Source organism: Podarcis raffonei, chromosome 7, assembly GCF_027172205.1.
Source record: "Podarcis raffonei isolate rPodRaf1 chromosome 7, rPodRaf1.pri, whole genome shotgun sequence".
Classification (NCBI taxonomy): Eukaryota; Metazoa; Chordata; class Lepidosauria; order Squamata; family Lacertidae; genus Podarcis; species Podarcis raffonei.
Window position 1 is genome coordinate 49,860,904 of NC_070608.1, and position 19,881 is coordinate 49,880,784.

The 19,881-nt window shown below is 39.9% G+C and overlaps 1 protein-coding gene across 1 annotated transcript in view; it reads left to right on the plus strand.

Annotated features, from left to right (window-relative positions):
• Positions 1-228: 228 nt before the first annotated feature.
• GNAL (G protein subunit alpha L) overlaps positions 229-19,881 on the plus strand; it is a 153,038-nt gene continuing 133,385 nt past the window's right edge. The window contains exon 1 of the mRNA XM_053396563.1: positions 229-247. The gene's annotated coding sequence lies outside the window, so the exon portion shown is untranslated. The remainder of the gene's footprint in view (positions 248-19,881) is intronic.

Genomic DNA, 19,881 nt, shown 5'->3' on the forward strand with positions numbered 1-19,881 from the left:
AGGCAAAACAACATGACCGCATTTATTTTTAAAATTTATCAGCTCACCTTTTAAAATTTATATTTAATTGCATTGCAGGGGTTGTTTATATGAAAACAACAATAGCAACAAAGAAACAAACTAAAATAAAACCAGAATGGTGGTGGGAAGGAAAGGAGGAGAGCATTCATAGGTTTTGCTTATTCTCCATTTACAGGGTTAAATCATAAATTACCTTGACATTCAACTGAGGGAAGAGTTCAGCTTGGTAAGTACAGTATCTAATTTATGTAACCTTTCAGCTCACATTTAAAAAGTTTAACAATGAGTTTTACCCATCTTGTTTTTCACTAGAGAACTATCAGGTCAAAATGGATTCTCCCTTCATCAAGCATTGTTTTATCCTCCTTCAAAAATGGCATACTTACTGGGTTTTTTGGTTGCAGTATTTGCTATAGTCCTCACGTATCATGTGTAGGTTACTCTCCATTTACTGCTAGTATGGTCTTGTATACTAGAGATAGGCTACTCTCCACTTACTGCTGGTATTGTAGCCATTGCTATTGTAAGTTTGTAGACCCTCCCTGACAAAAAAAAAATGTAGCTACATCACCACATCATGGTACAACAAAAAGTGTCTATGATCTCCTAACATATTGTCATGTAGCATTTTTAATTTGTCTTGGCTTTCAGTTTTGTCTATCAGGCATAGTTTTTAAATATATTGCATATACAGCGGTACCTTGCTTTACAAACTTAATCCGTTCCGGAAGTCCGTTCTTCAACCAAAGCGTTCTTAAACCAAGGCGTGCTTGCCCATAGAAAGTAATGCAAAATGGATTAATCCATTCCAGACTTTTAAAAACAGCCCCTAAATCAGCAATTTAATATGAATTTTATTATCTAACAAGACCATTGATCCATAAAATGAAAGCAATAATCAATGTACTATACTATAAAATAAATAAATCAGTATTGTAGATGATTAAAAAAAAAATTAAAAATCTTCCCTGCACTAATGATAGTCATTTTTGGGATGGGGGGCTTTTATCCATTTCCGCAGTCACTCAGTCAATCAATCAGTAGCTGAACTGGGATCCACACAGATCCGCGGCCCGCCCCCCTCCCGCTGCGGGAAATGCTTCCTAGAGCGCGCACCTCCCGTAGCGGCATGGGGGGGTTGTGCGCCCACCAACCAGATGGCTGGCGGGCATGCAGCTTCCCTCCCAAGCCTCTGCGGGGATTGTTCTCCTCCCTCAGCTGCATGGAGGAGAGTTGTGAGCCCACCCACTATATGGCTGGTGGGCGCGCAGCTTTCCTTCCTCACGGCTGCAGGAAACACCATGACGACCCCCTTCTCTGCTGCCGGACAATGGAAGTGCGGGACTCAAAACGGAAGTGCACCCACCCCCGAACGGAGTACGTTCGTATAAAAAAATACCTAACACTCATTTCCGGGTTTGAAGTGTTCCTAATCCAAAAAGTTCATTAACTAGGCTGCTCATAACCCAAGGTACCACCGTATATACCCTTTTAAGAAAAGGGTAGGAAAATCAACAATGACATAATCTTGCCTATTACTGTGATATTTTGTAGAAAATATTTGTGTATGCATGTCATATTCAGTAGATAAAATCACTTCTCTTGTTCCTCATATTTCGGGAAACCAGTTTTTTTTATAGGATTGCTCTACACATTAAAAAATCAATCTTGGATGCACCGTTTTGAAAACATAGAATCAGCATTTTACAGTAAACTCAGTCCTCATCATGCTTGTAAGCTGCAGAATGTGTCCAGCCCCTTAGGTTTCTTGTACATTGCTTTCCCTTCTCAAAATTATTCTGACATTGACATTCTGTTTTATAGTTTACTGAATGCTCATCATGTCATTTCAGAAAGATTCCAAATATACCCCCCCATTGCTCATCTCTTCATGCTCAGTGCTGTACATGTACAAGATTTTACATTGTCCAATATTTCCTGGTCTCGTCTTTTTTCCCAAGTCAGGTTGTGGTACTATTGTCAGTCTTCCCCGTCCCAGCAGATGTATGCTGATGCCATGAAACCAATAAAGTGTATAAAACTGAATTTGATTATTTTTAGTTAAAAAATTGTTCTTAACGCCATTAATCAAGACCAACTCAATTTAACGTTTACACATCTGTTCATTTTTCATTAAACAGAATAGTAATGCCTACATTTAAATTTGAATAGGTAGTGCTTGTATTAAATTCCATGCCACACATTCATCTTGAAACAATAGATAATGCAGAATACAGTAGCATTGCAATGTTGATTCAGAGAAATTAATTAAAAAAGTAAACACTGCAATATGCAGACCCATCATTTTTCAAACTGAGCAGTGTTTTATGTCTCATTGATTATCAATCGCAGAAGACAGATATTTCATTTAAATCAATTATAACTGCCTCCAAACTGTATTGTGGATTAGATTTGCAAAGAGAAACAATAAAATTGTGCGCTGAACTTTCAAGAAAAAATGCTCATAATCAGTACAATTGCTGCTGCGTTTCACAAGTTCAGACATTGCCCTAGCCATCTTACCTTATCTATGGCATCACACTCACGCTTTGGCATAGGTAAGCATTCTTATACCATCAATAATATAGTCTGATGTAGTACAATACTGTTGTGTATGCATGTATGGCTAAGAAGAGAGGCAGAAGCAGGTGCTGATCATTGAGGATAACTTAAATAACTACTAAAGAGCCAGCTGGGTTGAAACAAGCATTATGGATCTGAGATAAGATGATAATGAATATCAGTGGTTGCGGAACTGAAGCGTATCCTTGTAAGATGAGCCACCCTAGGTCCTTCATACACTACACCAGTTTAATTGCCCATTCACAGTCCCTGTCCATGTTTATAGTCAGCTGTGTCCACTGACTATAGACTCAGTTTGCTCTAGTCTCATAGACATTTTATGGGTTATACTAGCCACCATAGTCAAACATACAGATATTATCTACAAAATACACTGTTCAATAGCTACTCATGTAGGCTTATGTTAGTATAAGCATGTCTGCAACTTGAAAAGGCAATGTCTCTATTTGGGATGCAGAACCTCTTCCCTTGGGATGATGGGACACCAGGAGAGGGAGCTGCAACAATTCGATGTGTCATATACTGATAACAGACCAGTAAACAATCATGGCTCAAGGCTTCCCATAACAGGAGGCGGAACAAGGGAAGGATAGATCTCTGTCTAATGCAACACAGCTGGATAAGAGCTGAGGCAGTACAATATGTTTAGGATCAAGCTGGAATATCCAGTGAGATATGATTTAGAGAATGTAACTGTAAACTTAGAAAAGGAGAGGGATGTCATAAAGGTATGAGAAACGCCATGCTAAAACTCAAATCCAGCAATGAAATCAATTTCAACATACCATAGCACCTCCTTGGAGCAAGTTAAGTAGGAAACCATGCGTGCAAACAAAAAGGATTCACCATATGGATCTCATTGCAAGATCTGTATAACCAGACATTTCCATTACATGTGTTTGTTAATTTTATCCATACTAATTTCTTTCATATACATCGATGCCTGTGCCTTTACAAATCCCAACTTGTTCCTTTTATCATTATACATATATGTTAACTTAAGCTTAAGCAGCATTGTTAGTGTCAAGTCATTCCATTCTGAATCCATTACTTCTGTGCTACACCCAAAGAAGGGTTTAAATCTTAGAAGAATCCCTGAAATATAGTCTCTTTGACTTTGCTTTGGCTACAATCCTAGGCACATGTACCTGGGAACACGCCCCCTTGAACTCAGTGGGACTTACCTTTGAATAGATATGTATAGGATCACACTGCAACCTATAGTTTTATATCTACTTACCTAGGAGCAGATCCCATTAAACCTAACAGGACCTAGAATCATTGTAAAGTTGGAAGGGACCATGAGGGTCATCTAGTTCAACCCCCTGCAGTGCAAGAATCTTTTGCCCAACGTGGGGCTCCCCACGACCCTGAAATTAAGAGTCTCATGTTCTACCAACTGAGATACCCCAGTAGATGTGCATCTGAGTAGATATATATGGTGCTGTCCTATAAGGCTCTAATACTAAACACACTTTCCTGCAAATGGGTTTCATTGAATTCAGTGGGACTGTTTATTTTATCTGTTTAATATATTTTTATGCTGCCTTCAGGGAAGAAACTGTGATTAAGTCTGTGTATTGTGTAAGACTCAATCTTTTTGCATGAAGTTCCTCTCTTTGGAAAGCATGGGAAAATGCAAATCTTTTAATGGAATAAGGAAACAGAATTAAACAAAGTAAAGACCCAGAGTTAATTTTAAAAGATATTTATTTATCAAACCATTTATCAAATGGGCCACCTCATTCAGAAGACCTATGGCCTGATCTGGGGAAGTCTGAGAACTAGACATCTTCTGCTCTTCCCCTTTGCCTTTTCCATGCACAGTCTTGACAGTTTTGCATGCATTACAAAATGTGTGTCACTGCACATGGAAAACTGAGGCAAAGAGGAAATGACGTGCCATACACGAGAAGGAATTCATGCATATGACTCATTGGACCATGTTGCCATATGACAAGCAGATGTCCTGACATCACCCTCAATCTATATCACAACCTTGGTTTTCCATCTCTCTCACACACCCCTCTTCTGCATTTTTTCTGGTTCCGCTACAAATGGGTGGAAATTGCTGGGAAATGGATTTTGGCTAAACATGAAGAGCAACTTCAAGCAGTTTGACTGTGGAACTAACTGCTTCAGGAAGTAGCGGCATTTAAGTAGAGGTTTGTCAGGGCTGCTGCAGTTGCATCTCACATTGCAAATCCTGCACTGTGCTGATGGTTGGCTAGATTACCCGAAAAGAACCATCGATTTCTTTGATTTTATCTCTCTTGTGCTAAACTCAGGCTTATAGCAAGCCAATAGAAATCTCTTTAAATGTGGATAAGTAGTAGCATGCCAAAAGTTGAATGCCATGTGTGGTAGCATATTAGGACAAGCCAAAGAGAGCTTGTACAAGTCTATTTCTATTTCTACGAAGATATGATAATGAGGAATTGCACCCTGACGTTTTGATCCTGTTCCTGCTGAAACCTCCATCTACAAGAAGTTGACTTTTTAGCTGCACATTGCTTGTAAATGCCCCCTCCAAAAAATATTTTTAAATTAGAAATTTAATTAATACAGGACGCGGGTGGCGCTATAGGTTAAACCACAGAGCCTAGGACTTGCTGATCAGAAGGTCGGCGGTTCGAATCCCCGCAATGGGGTGAGCTCCCGTTGATCGGTCCCTGCTCCTGCCAACCTAGCAGTTCAAAAGCATGTCAAAGTGCAATTGGGGGGGGAGTGCAAGTAGATAAATAGGTACCGCTCTGGCAGGAAGGTAAATGGCATTTCCGTGCGCCGGAAGCGGCTTAGTCATGCTGGCCACATGACCCAGAAGCTGTACGCTGGCTCCCTCGGCCAGTAAAGCGAGATGAGCGCCACAACCCTAGAGTCGGTCATGACTGGACCTAATGGTCAGGGGTCCCTTTACCTTTAAGACTATATACTAATATCTGTTCATGCTGAATTGGTTCCATTCCCACCTTTTTATGGTTGATTAATTCCTAATGGCTGTACTAACCCTATTTAAATGTACAGAATTTGTTTCTGTACAGAACTTGTTTCTGACTAAACATAAACAGAGTGTTGCTATGAAGCTACATGCATCCACTCAAATTTCTTCTTCTATAAAACTATTAAATGTACAAGTTCCTCTGTCTTCCTATGCCTCTCAACACCATGGAAATGTGCTAGCCATATTTGGCTACGCTGCTCACATGTAAAGGCTACACTCGACTTAAGAAAGCTGGAACTAAGCTAAGTTCTGCTCTTGCGTCCCTATGCCTGTCACTGTCCATGATTTGGTGGGCATCTGGAGTCTCCTATACCTGCTTTATTTAGAACCTTGCAAAACTGGGGTTCTAGATAACACAGGAAGCCCTCAGGAGTAGAGGAGACTCCTCGGTTCAAATTTCACCATACAACTAGTAAAGAGCAACTGGCATAGTTATTGTTTGTATAATACACATTAAGCATCATTTTTCTGTTGGGTGTGTTCCAGTACTTGAGTCCAATTTCTCATTCAGCATTTAGCATAGTATGTCAGCACCCTCTAGTGATGCTTTGGAACAATACCTGTTGAGGCATATAAGTAGTCATTTCAGGAATGACAAAGAGAAAGGTATGCATACCTTGCGACAACTTAAATAGCTTTGAGGAATCAACCATAAAAAGGTGGGAATGGAACCAATTCAGCATGAACATATCTTAGTATATAGTCTCAGTCTGCTGCATTTAAAAAAAAAAAATACTAATATGCATTACCCATGTTCAATTTTTAAGACCACTAGCTGTGTCATTATTAATCATTTGTTTTATGCAGTTCAAACTTTAAACCGTTCAGTCCAGTGCATAGTTGAGTGGTAATCCACAGGCTTTGTAATTCAAGGCTCCGATTCAATCCCTGGCATCTCCAGGTTCTAGGATCTCTTACGATAGGACTGGGAAAGAACCCGGGCCCTAAATCATAGAACTCTAGAGTTCGAAGGGACTCAAAGCACCTTCAAGTCCAAGCTGTTGCACTGCAGGAACCACATGTGCTCACTGCTATCCAGAATAGACTATACTGGACTAGTATGCTCAGGTGTCTTCTCTTGAAGCTGTGCTTCTATTGAAAAGGCATTACATGTTCCCAGCACTTGATGTGCTGCATTTTATATAGCATCATGACTGCTATATCAATGCTACTAGGATTGCTATGTGGGATGCAATATCCTAATGGCTATATGCCTGTAAAATGAATGGTGACACATGATACAAACTGCCTCATCCCAAATGCCAGCTATAAAGGAGCACTCATGTAGCCTTTATAAGCCGCCATTCTCCTGCCCTGACAATGTTGCTGCACCATTGCAATTATCTCTTATGAACCGTTTTATGAAGCTTCAACTCCCCACCCCCTTAAAGGCTATGGGTCCCGCTCATATGAAACACACATTTATGTTGTGTTCAGTATTCCGGGATCCAACAAGATGAAATTGGGTCTAGTCTATAATGGTAAATAATACGTAAATATTGACTCTTTGTTTAAAAAGAGGGCAGTGGGTATGGTTACCCTCTCATCTGCTATCCGCTGTCTGGGGTGTTGGAGACCATTGCATAAGGTTAAAATTTAACTGAGGATATGCTTTCCCTGACTGGCTAAATAAGCCCTTGGTGTTTAGATAAAACATTTTAAATCATATGTTCATATACCTGGGATACATGCTGTTTGCTTCAAGTGATCTTCATTTTCGAACGATCTACCTCTTTGCTAATTCTTAAGTTGTTGGCAGAATGCACCAACAAAAAATCTACGTTCAGCACAAGTGCTGTTGCTTATGGAACTAAATAGAATTGCTCTGACCTTGAGCTTTGTGATTACTAACAACATTCAAAATCAATAGGAGAGTGGGTAGCCGGATATTATAGCTTAGAGGAGCCAATCAATAAATCTTAAGTGAAGTCTTCATTTATCTGCTCTAAGAAACATGTTTTTGTCTAATACCAAAGTGATAAGAATGCAAACATATAATGACTCCTTAGTTAAAAAATATACAGATGCGTTACGCTAAAAAAACAAACACCAAGATAACATTTGTAACAGTCCCAAGCAGAACTTAGCTTCCAAATGATACAACAAAATATTACATCAATAGAATAATCTTATCCTTGGTGGACACTTTGGGGTATGGTAGAATAGCTCCTACATCCCCTTGTGCTTATAGCCACAGGGTTACCCCAGCAAAAAAAATATACAAGGTTAGTGAAGTCATTGCCGTGACAGGACTCCAGGCATACCAGCAGGGGAACAGGACAGTGCTGGATGCATTGGAGAGAAATGGACTTTAAATTGAGTCTAGACACCAGTCCTGATGGTGTAGTGTTGGTAATGTTAGTAAGCTCTAACATTTCCAAATAACTTCCCCTGTTGTGTCCATTCCCTCAACACAACCACAGTGGAGAGCAGGATTCTTGTTAATTCTGTCAATTGTGGCACAACATCTGGGCTACATGAGGGTCAGGCTTAGTGGCAGATGGAACTGTTGGGCCATAAGACAGAGCGACCAACACTAGGTGGAGCCACAGCCAACGACAGGCAGAGCCTACTAAACTACCTCATTCTTTTTCTCAATTCAGATTGAAGCGGCTTAAGGAAAATTCATAAAAACACAGTATGAAACAAGATGATAGGTACATGATAGATATGGATTGTGGCTAATAGTGTGGGTAAACCACATCCCAAACCTGCTTAGTTCTGCAAAGGCCAAACAGAGACTAAGTAGGAGGAAGCTGACAGACAGTGCCACTACCCGCTAGACCGAGAAAGGCATGCCAGATGCGCGTGTATGGGAAGAGGTTGTTCAGCCAACATATGGGTCAGTAGACTCCTCACCTTCCTCCACACCTCTGTTTCCTAGAGCCAGGAGGCACTTGAAGCAGGAAGAGTAGCAATGTGCAGGAGAAGTCTCAGGTTACGGGCACACAACGCATATGGGGAGGGTATATACGGTAAACCAGCTGGAGGTCGGGGTCTCCCTGTTGCAACTTCTCTACAGTCATACCTTGGGTTAAATATGCGTCAGGTTGAGCGTTTTCAGGTTATGCTCCGCGGCGACCCGGAAGTAATGGAACGTGTTACTTCTGGGATTCACCGCTCGCGCATGCGCAGATGCTCAAAATGACGTCGTGTGCATGCGCAGAAGTGGCGAAACGCAACACGCACAGACGCGTTTTATGCTCTACTCAGGATGCGAACGGGGCTCCGGAACGGATCCCGTTCGTATCCAGAGGTACCACTGTACAGGGCCTAGACCTGTTGACAACTACCTAGAGGCTAGAAGCATGGGCGTTTGTATATGGAGCACTGTGGAAGCTGCTGTAAGTGGGGGTTTTTGTTGATAAAGAGTTAACTATCAAAAGTGTGTCTTCCTTGGATCGGGAGGGCCAGGACAATAAAGCCAGTAACTGTAAGTGATTATTCCAATCTAATTCACCCAAGCTGCAAGGTCTGCAAATACTAATGACATAAAATATATCTTCTTGTAACAATCCTCAGAACATTAGCAGAGGAGGAAGAAACTGGGATCTTTGCAATAGGAAAAGGAACTATGTTCTCCCGTCTTGCTCCTATATTGAACTAAGAGCCTTGCATTATGTTCAAAGGATGGGTAAAATCTATAACACGTGGGTCCTGCAGCAAAATTTTGCAGTGTTTTCTGTTGAGGATTCTAGCTATTATACCCCATTTCTCTATTTAGGGTTTTTCCCCCCTCTTAGGGGTTTTTCCTCCTAAATATCCTTTTACTTCTGCAAACCTCAGGATTCCCTCAAGCCTGCTGATACCTTGATCTTGCACATGAGTTGTGCTTTTTTGGCAACATAAGCAATGACACCCTCCCCATGAAGACCAGAACTAGAGCAAATAGCCATTTCATACCTTGGGGATCTTGCCCAGTCCTCAGCAAGTAAGATGTAAGCATGGGTGCAAAAGGCACTAGCCAACTGGGCATAGGTTAATCAATATATTGTGTCTTTTAAAAGATTGTACGTCCCTTCAGAATGCCAGTGCCATTATATGAATTTTACTCAGACTCCTCCGTTTAGCAAGGGAGATGTGTGTGCAGAAGAAATCTTCTACATGCAGATTCCCCTTTCTTGAGGGGAGTGTTTGTGCAATGAAGTGCTGTGCCCATAAGGTCTCTTACCTGGATACCTACATTGAATAACTGAGGACTGCCTCTTTCAAAATTAGCTTGGGGTACTGTTAGATACCCAGGTGCCTCCTGTGGTGTGAGGCACCTTGTGTCTGCTGGTAAACCAACTGCAACTGCTCCTGGGCAGACATAGCCATAGTGACCAGTTTATTGTAATCTTCAGATTAGGCTATTGTAATATGTTGCGCTTAGGGCTGCTGTTTTGTTTTGTTTCATTTTTTAAAAACCTGATACTAAAATGTCTCTCTCTTTACAAGTACATTTGGCCTTAATAGAGCTTCTTAAAATTTGGAACCTGAGATCAGTGGCGGAGCTTCATGCTCCGGCACCAGGGGTGGAGAGCAGGCAGGGCGGAGCTGGCATGCGTCCCGGGGGTGGGGTGTGCTGCCTGTAGGGGCGTGGTGTGCATCCTGGGAGCATGGTGCGCCACCTGCGGGGGTGTGGCGCCCAGCGCAGGCGGGGGGCAGCCGCAATGGCACCCTACCGGGATTACACTGCCAGGGGCGGTGTGCTCCCCCCGAACTCCTCTCCCTCCGCCAGTGCCTGAGATTTGACTGTGTGTGTTAAAATAAATATAAATACATTGTTCACCACTCAGGTGCAATGACCATGTATTCTATATACAAATTCCAAAAGTCATTTGTAACACAAATTGCAGGAACCTTGATCAGCACAACCTGCACTCAGGTCCTACATGTGGGCGTCTGTTGACCCACTGTGAGGACAGTCTATGGTCTGCTCTAAAGTTCTCCTTATGTTGTTATGTTATGCTTAACCTATGGGCTTGGAATATTCAAAATGCATACCATGTGGAACTATCTCTGTATCTATGGGCAGGGGGAGGACTGCAGTCTAATTTCACTGGGATCAAACTGTTAACTGTCCTTTTTTGGTTCCTTCTATTTCATTGGGACTTATATGTGCCTAACTTGTTGCATTATATTCAGAGTGGGAGTATATACAGTTCAATTTCTGTTCTTTAAAATACAAAAAAAAACACTTTAAAAAACTGCTACACCAATCTGCAGTTCCTGGAGTCTCCTTTTTCTTTTCTAAATTATTTGGTAGAAGTGCAAGACTTTTAGATTATGAAGAGAAAAAAATGTTAACTTGATTCCTCTCAGTCTGCTGTTATTGCAGCTATTACTGATAGTCAACTGAAAACCATTAGAACTTCCCCCCTGTTCAAATTTCTGCTCAAAGCTATGACATATAGGAGTTGGTCATATATGACACTGAATGGTGCTACTCTATTTTCCAGACAGTTGTAGTCTGGTATACTTTGTAAAAGGATGTGTTCTATTTCTAACTTGGCCTGAGGTCACTGTTGTGGACTTTTTTTTACAGCCTAATGAAAGTTATTTCACTTTAGGTTCATCTCTGTACTACCTATGAATACAATGAATTTATCATAAAAGTCTCCAAAGCAGCCTTCATAGCCATATGGATAATGTGTTATTTACATTTTTCACCAAGGGAATATTTTGCTTATCATCCCTTTCTCAGTGATATGATAGCTGGAGATATTCATATTTTAAGGCCACATATGTTAGGGGTTAACAGAAGTTAGTTTCTTGGAACTATGAATGACTACAGTTTATAGTCAACAGAGTATATAAAAGCTGGGGGAGAAGCAATTGGGGTTGGCAAAATGGCCCAGGAGACAGTTCTGGCCCCATGTGCCTTCCATTGCCCCCTGAAACTGGCAACTTCCTAAGGCTGCATTTCAATTTAAAATAAGTCATGGAAATCAAGTCTCATATGACTGTAGTCTGGTATTTGGCTTCAATGACAAAAGCAGTGGGATACTCACCATCCTTTGGAGCACTGAGCACAAGCTACTTATGTCTCACCATTTGTAAATGTTTTTTAAAACCCCTTGATTTTACTTAGAAAATGCCATTTTTAATTATTTTAAATTACAGTAACAAGCATTAGAACTTTCTCTGCTAATTATGATATCTTAAAGTTTTAGAACTGCAATCCAGAATGCAATATTCTAACTTGCATTCTGTAACATAATATTGAACATACTGAAGAAGAGGAATATACATTACATTGGAGAAAGCGGTATACAAGGTCAGGGATTTGAGATCTGTGCCTTCTATGAGAGTTAGACTTTCCCCTAGAATCTTATGTCAGCAAGGCAATAGGAATCTCTCACCCATTAGTCCATGGTGCAGCAGCCTTAGGGGTGATCTCTGAGATCAATGAGGGAGTCCACTGGAGCTGTGAACTATTGAAAATCCTTGAGCTTAAGTATACTTTGGATCTAAATAACTTCTATAGAGAAGGGAGTAAGGCTTGGTTACTGAGTGAATGACACAATACCAAATCCTTTGAACTATATTTGTTCCTTCTTGTTTACTATTGTGTTCCTGGGAGATAAATTTGAAGTGAAGAAGATATGACCTTATTTTTCAGAAGCCCATGTCTTTAACTTTACAGCTTCTGAATCATAAATTTACCTTAAAAGAGATATTCATTGTCTGTGTGAAGTCTGGGTCCTACTTACAGGGAATTGATAAATAAATCTTTCTGGTAAATACAAGGATTAGTGCTCTGATCTTTCCTGCAACTATTAAGGTCAAGATGTTAGCTGTTCTTCCAGGTCACGTATGAGATAGGAACTCTACCAGGGTCAAAGTTCATGATGCCTTTTATACCAAACATTTGCCAGCTGCACCAATACCATGATCCATAAATATAAAAGCACATAAAAGGTCCAGACTAGCACCCCAAATAAGGGTTAGTAAATTACTATCATCAGTGTAGGATGATGCAATCAGGCCTGGTTTCACTTCTCATCTTGGTTGCTGATGAAATTCCAGTCCTCCCCTGGTCATGTCTGAACTTGAAATGGATATTAAGTATCTTCGTTTGGAAAAGTATCTTTGTAGCCAAACTCCTTCAGAACCAATCATGCACACTGTGCAAATGGGAGATTTTAATGTATGACAAATTACTGCTTGATCAGGTCTTTTTCAAAGAGTCAAATTCCAAAGTATAGTGTTACAGCAGACCTTGCAAGAGTCAATATGCTAGAATAATTAAACTAGCCCCTTAGTTCTTGAAAAATATTCTAGTAGGTTTGTCAGCAACCTATGCATAGGCAGTTTTCTTTAAAGCTTTATCATATTGATCTGGAATATACTTTGCAAAGGTCTAATATGTGTCTTGCTTCCTGAAGCACAGGAGAATGTAAAACAAAATGGGTTTAGCACTTAATGACATATAACAGTTCATATAAATAATGTATATACATGGCCATTCTCCAATACCCAGGAGACTGTCAGTCTAACTTTAATGTTGGAGATAACTATCTATATGTGTTCTTAGATTTATCGCTTGAATCCTAATGCATTTGCCAAAGGCATTAATATTTAAGAAGCTGAAAAATATTACATTGAGAGAAAATGAGAAAGATTTACAGTTCTTCACATAGACACAGTCACACACACATAGCATCATAGCATGATAAAGAATTCAGGAAATCATTTTCTGTAAGCAAAAGTCAGAATAGGCTTTCTTTGTTAAGGTAGCAATATCAAACTTCCCAGTACATAATGGTTTGAGAAGTTACCGATATCTAGAAAATCATCTGCTTCTGATAAGTTTTTAGAGCATATTTTTAGGACCGGTCTAATATTTGAAAATTCATGTTGACATTCTCTTATCTCCCGCAGCACACAAATAACAGACCCAGTTTCTGATACTGGAAATGTTTATATTCTTAAGAAATGCTTAGGCAGCTACATTTAAAGCACAAAGAACTTATTCTTAAAACCACCTGCTTATGAGGAGCTATACTGTGCAGTGTAACACAAGATGCATTCATAACATACTGTATTTCCTAGGGGAACTATAAACAACAATTACAGGATAAACTTCACATTGCCTCATGTTGAGAAGTGTTAATCTAAAGGCTGAGACACAAGAAGGCTTGTGTGTGAGTAACACTTGCAAGCATTCGAGAAAGATAACACCTTGCCTAGTCTATATCTTTGTATTGAATTGAATTAAGGCACCTTTCAAGATTGAGATAATAATAATAATAATAATAATAATAATAATAATAATAATAATAATTCCACATTCAGAAAACCTCAATGTTGCATGCTAAATGGCACATATATTTTCTTACTTATTTCACAGTTTCTTCTGATACTGCTAACTGTGGCAAGAGCCCATGCAGGGAACTGAGGTCGCGCTCTTGGGTCAGTGGATATCCAGCTCAGGCATTGACCACAGACTTTCAAATTGATTTTCAGTTTTAGGCACTAGGAAGCTGCTCTTTTAAGAAGGAATACTGAGATTCACAGGATGCTGAATCCTTCACCCAATGTCAGATTCTGTCCTTCTGCAGTTCAGTCACAAAGGACACCTACAGCCTTCACTACTTTTCAGAAAGTAGTTACCTTGTGTTAACATGAGACTAGCTTAATATCCCCAAATTGACTTCCTTCATTATCCATTTATTATTGCTAGTCAGCTGATCGGACAACCTTTTACTCTTTTGGTTTTAATCAGGGAGGATGGGCACCTCTGTCTCTACCCTTTTCCACTAGCAGTGGGCATAGCTAACATGAGTGACTTAGGCTTCCACCATGTACCTACTCAGTAAGCCCCAGTGAACCTTACTGAATAGACATGCATAGAATCGAACTGTAAGGAGCCTGCAAAGCCAGACTAAAAAAAGTTCCTATCAATGACAACCTATTTATACACTCACAGATTTAACTTGGGCACATCTTAGGACTGCTGAAGCCACCTCTACTCAGCCAGTACCAAACTTCCAACACACTCAGTGATCACATCTGATTTATTTTCTAGTCTAATTAATTTAAACCTGGGGTCCTGAGCATAGCACCCATCAAACCCACAACCCCTCCCAATTTTCATATATATATATTTTAAATAGGGGGGTGTTTTGTTTAGTTTGGTAGGAGGATTGCCTTGGGGGAGAGTTCCTGTCTTTTCTTGTTTGTGTTTGTTTGGGGTGCATGTAGGTGTATGTTTGCCTGTTTTGGAGGGGGAATATCACCCGTTTTTCTTCTGTAGAAATGGGTATTTTTGTGATACCCACTACAGTTTCTTAGATTTCCAAATACATCCCAAAAGGTTGGGGGCCGCTGATTTAAGCAGACAAGTCTATATTAGCAGTTCTCTCATATTCATGCTGGAACTATCTGCCTCCATAAATTAAATCATTATGGGTACAGCTAATGGACTTTCAGACAATTTATTGGCTTAAAAAGTTTGAATCTGACATAATACAGTTTTCCTAAAACACGTAAAAATTCTGAAACCACTAAACTGATAGTCTGGTTAATTATTCAAACAGCAATCTAATTCTAGTTATAAATTAATGATAGCCCAACTGCCCTGCACTGACTAGATTCAGCGCCTCAACAAAACGGCATGTGTAATACAGTCCTATACAACAGATCTACTTATAAGTAAGCACCTTTAAGTTTAGTAGGGCATACCCGGGAGCAAGTGTATAGAATTGAAGCCTTCAGGCTCAAGTGTTAACTGTAATTTGTTTTAAACTGTTTTTTAAAAAAATGAATTTTATATTGTTGCAATCAGTCCTGAGAATTTATGGTGAGGGGCATGTCAGAAATCAAATCAATCATAATCACAGCCCTGTGAGGTAGACTAGGCTTTGTTAATATACATACATAGGCAGCAGTTCTTGCCAATAGATTGTGCAGGGCAGAGGGCACCAATTCACATACGGGGTACTGGGTTCAGGAAATCTGCAAATTTAACAAAGAAAATAAAATTAAAAAATAAAGACAGTGAAGTGAAATAAAGAAAAATAGTACATAAATAATACTAGTAACAACAACAAAACAATCATCTGTACTCAATCTGAATGCAATAACCATCAGTGCATAGATAGATAGATGATAGATAGATAGATAGATAGATAGATAGATAGATGATAGATAGATAGATGATAGATAGATAGACAGACAGACAGACAGACAGACAGATGATAGTTAGATAATAGATAGATAGATAGATGATAGATAGATAGATAGATAGATAGATAGATAGATAGATAGAGGCCTGCAGTGCAGTGTACAGAATCCTAGGCCTTCTCAATGCATCTGTATGGCTTTTTTGTGTGGCTTTATTATTATGCCTGCAGAGCATTGTGAAAAATCACAGCCCATACCAATGCAAGTCTATGTCATTCAGAAGAACATTTTTTTTCTATCTAGGGTAGGAATGGGGCAGAAATTTGATTCAGCTCACATTTAAAAGCGAACCTACCTAATTCACACTTTACAAAACAACACAAGAACTGAAACACAGCCATCCTTCAAAATTCATGTTTTTCCCGATTTTGGAATGCAATTCTCCAGTCACATAATGTGTACCAAAAAATTATATATTTGGGTGAAGTATGCATACCAATGTATACATTAGGAAAAATAGCATACAAAAATGCACTCCACAAACTAGTTAGGTGATGATTTAAGCTGTGTTGTTTCCAATTTGTACACTAGTCTGATACATTGAAAACTGTGGGTTTAGATCACTGGTATGAAATTCTTCTCATAAACTGTAAATCCCATTCATTGGAGGTTACCTGGAGTGGAATTGTATGGTTAACAATTCAACTCAGTAGAAAAGGGCTTTAGGAAAAAATAGCTCCAATTCTCAGAAACTCGAAATCATAATTAGTTTTTATTAGCTCTTGAAAGGGAATTATTTAGTTATAAAAGTTCAGGTTCAAATGATGAAGGAAGTGGTCTCGTAATATTTTTAGTGAAGGGCAAGTATTATATAAACAAATGAGACTAATTCCCAGAAATTGTAAGACGCAGAGACAGAACAAATAGACAATTCACTGTGAGTTATAGACACTGTTTATTTGAAAGCGGAACCTCCGTTGCATCAGTAAGCAAGCACAGCCTATTTTAATGGTTCAGTTTTAATGGAAGTGAAAGTAACACAGCTCGTTCAAGCAGTGATCTATGAAGTCATGTGAATTCAAGGACCTTATTTACTTTAAACTATGATGGGAACCATAGAAATGGTATACATCTGAACCCAAAGGCCTATTGTCTTGACTGTTAGCAAGAGCCTGTAAAAGTGTATGAAGTGTTGTAGGTGTGATTCCTTTTGTTCACAGGGCTTGCTACAGGATTAACAGGGACCTTCAGAAGGTGACAGCATGAGCTTCTTGGCCTACCCTCAAGCACCAAGGTCTTCAAGCAACCCCAGGGAAGACATGGAAGGCCTATTTTTACATTTTCCACAAAGGCTGGCCCTGCCAGGCAGCAGCATGAAGTGATGTGCTTTTGGTGGCATTAAATGAAGAATAGGTGAATAGTACAGTTATATTAGCTAGGGACCTGGGATAAGAGAGATTTGGGCTCTGCTGCAGACAGCAAAATATATTGGACCAATATTACCTGCCTCAGGCCAGGCCACTGATGTTCCTCAGAAACCAATGGTGTGAGCTCCCTGGCCTGGACTTCTTTTCTTACATCCTCCTCCTGCAGGCACACTGGTTTCCAAACAGCCCTGAGAGGTGGGAGACGGGCAGCCCCTAAAGTCACCTTAGTCCTCAGGGTCCTTAACAGCTTGGACACATGGTTACTCTTAAGATTATTTCACATTAATACAACAAAAACTGAGTTGCAATCTAAAATGCCTTGCTTAAGAGTTAAATGTTGGAAAACAGATACTCTTACAGTCCTAAACTGCTTTACTGAGAAATAATCGTTTCAAACACGAGACATACATTTTGGTAAATGTGTGCTGATAATCTTACTGCTATAGCATACATTTTTAGATAGCTATTTTAAAACAGATGTTTACTTTACAGTAGAATGTAAATAACTGAAAGACATACATTTTGCACCAGCTAAAGCATTTGTTCTGTGCAGTAAGAATTTATTCTTTCCCATTTGAAAGCCAACAGTGCCACCTTTTGTTCCTAAAGGCCTAGCACAACTACAACTCACCTTGAAAAATCAGGCTTGACATTCATTTACTAATGTGTAATTCTACAGGGATTTCCTTTGTGTCAGGAAATTTCCAAATGCTTTATTTTTCTATTTTTTAGGGGTTTTCTATTCTTTGTTGCTTGCAAGTGTCTTCTAGAAACTGGGAAATGCCATTTTAAAAATCAACAATAGAAATGTTATTGAAATATTTCTATTTCATATACAACAATACCTTAATGTTAGGTACCACTGTGGTGGTCAGATAAAATTTCTGAATAGAAAGCAATAAAGTAAAGAGAGGATGGCATGAAAAGTTCACAGTTAGCTTGAGATGCATCAACTTTAATACGACCTCAATTAGTATAATACAGAATTACCTCAATGAGACTTAAGGAAAGATGACTGAAATACAGATGGAGAAAATCTCATGTGAATCCAGACTTACTTGAAATAACTTGACGACTTTTTCTATGGCAGTGATACTGATAAGGCACCATTGTATGAGCTATCATCCAGCTGAGCTACTCCAGGTGGCTTATGGGCTATAAAACGAAGGTCAGAGCTGCTTGAAGAAGGAATTAGCTGCAGCTTCTGTGGCATGTTTGTTAAACATTGCGCACATAAAATCACTTGCATTCATCTTGATTTGGACACGACACACTAAATGCAGATTATGAGCTGGGCGTGTCTTCAGACCAATGCTGTATTTTTAATGTAAGGCACAGTTGCTCACTTTGTAGCCCCAGAACAAGAGTAACTACACAGGAAAGTGAAAGTAACCTTGACAACAAACAAAGAGTAGAAACTTAGCTCCAACCCATACAGGGAGACAGTATTTGAACTCTATAATTTCCAATTACGTACCACAAATTCATTCCTCAGAGCAATGCATTCTGGGCAATGCAGTCTAGGAGAGTGCCTGCAAGGCAGATGCTTTGCCATTACAGCTAGCAAATCTTTAAACAAATTACAGTAGGTAAAAGTTTAAAATGGGTGCTCAGGAGAACCCTGCAGCGATCTGAACAAGTAGGAAGTGTGTGTGATTTGACCTGGGCCATCCATCTCTTTGGGGACCTTCCTGGTGGTAGTTCAGCAGGGGTGCAAAAATCCTGTTTAATTTTACTAGGACTCTCAACAGCTCTTGACATAACTGACTGCCTTACATTAACAACAACAACAACAACAACAACAGTTTTCATTATTGAATTTATATCCTTTACTTCCTCCCAAAGCAGCCCAGGATTACAAACACATCCAGAACTTAAAAACAATCTAAAACAGTTCTAAAAACAGTTACAGTAAAAAATAAATAAATCTAAAAACAGTGGAACCTCTACTTACAACCATAATCCATTCTGGAGGTCCGGTGATAACTAGAAACGTACATAAGTAGAGGTGCACTTTTCCATATACGATGAAAAACACCCCCTAAAACAGCAATTTAACACAGATTTTACTGTTTAACGAGACCATAGATCCATAAAATGAAGGCAATAATCAATGTACTGTACTATAAAATAAATAAGACAGTATTGTAGATGAAAAAAATTAACATTTTTTTTCCTTATGTGCACTGTGGGTGGGTGGGCTTACCTGGCTACAAGCTGGGGGTGGGGCATGGGTCAGTAAAGAGCTGATTCACTTCAGCCAGGGTCACCTTTTTTTCTTGCCTGGCCTGGTTCTTCCCTGGACTTCTTCAGGTTAGTTCCTTGGCAGGGTTTGGGGCTGCAGTGCGCCCTGCTGTGCCTCTTGCAGGTGGCACCTCTTCCACAGCTTTGGGGGTGGGATGGGGGCCCTCTCCTTGGCAGCAGAGACCTCAGCGCTGCTCCGCAGCCGGCAGGGTGAGCTCCTGCAAAACGGAGGCCTCTCCCCGGCGGCGGAGGCCCCAGTGCTGCTCCACAGCCAGCCAAGTGAGCTGCTGGCAAGGCCTCTATTCGTATCTAGAGGAAAGTTCATAAGTCGAAGCACCTTCTGAGGGTTGTAACTGGAATCATACGTAAGTAGAGCCGTACATAAGTCTGGGTTCCACGGTACACTTTCATGCAGTGATTCACGGGTTGCAAGGACCAACCACCAAATGCCTAGATAAACAAGAATGTTTTCAAATTCCTCCTAAAAGTTAATAA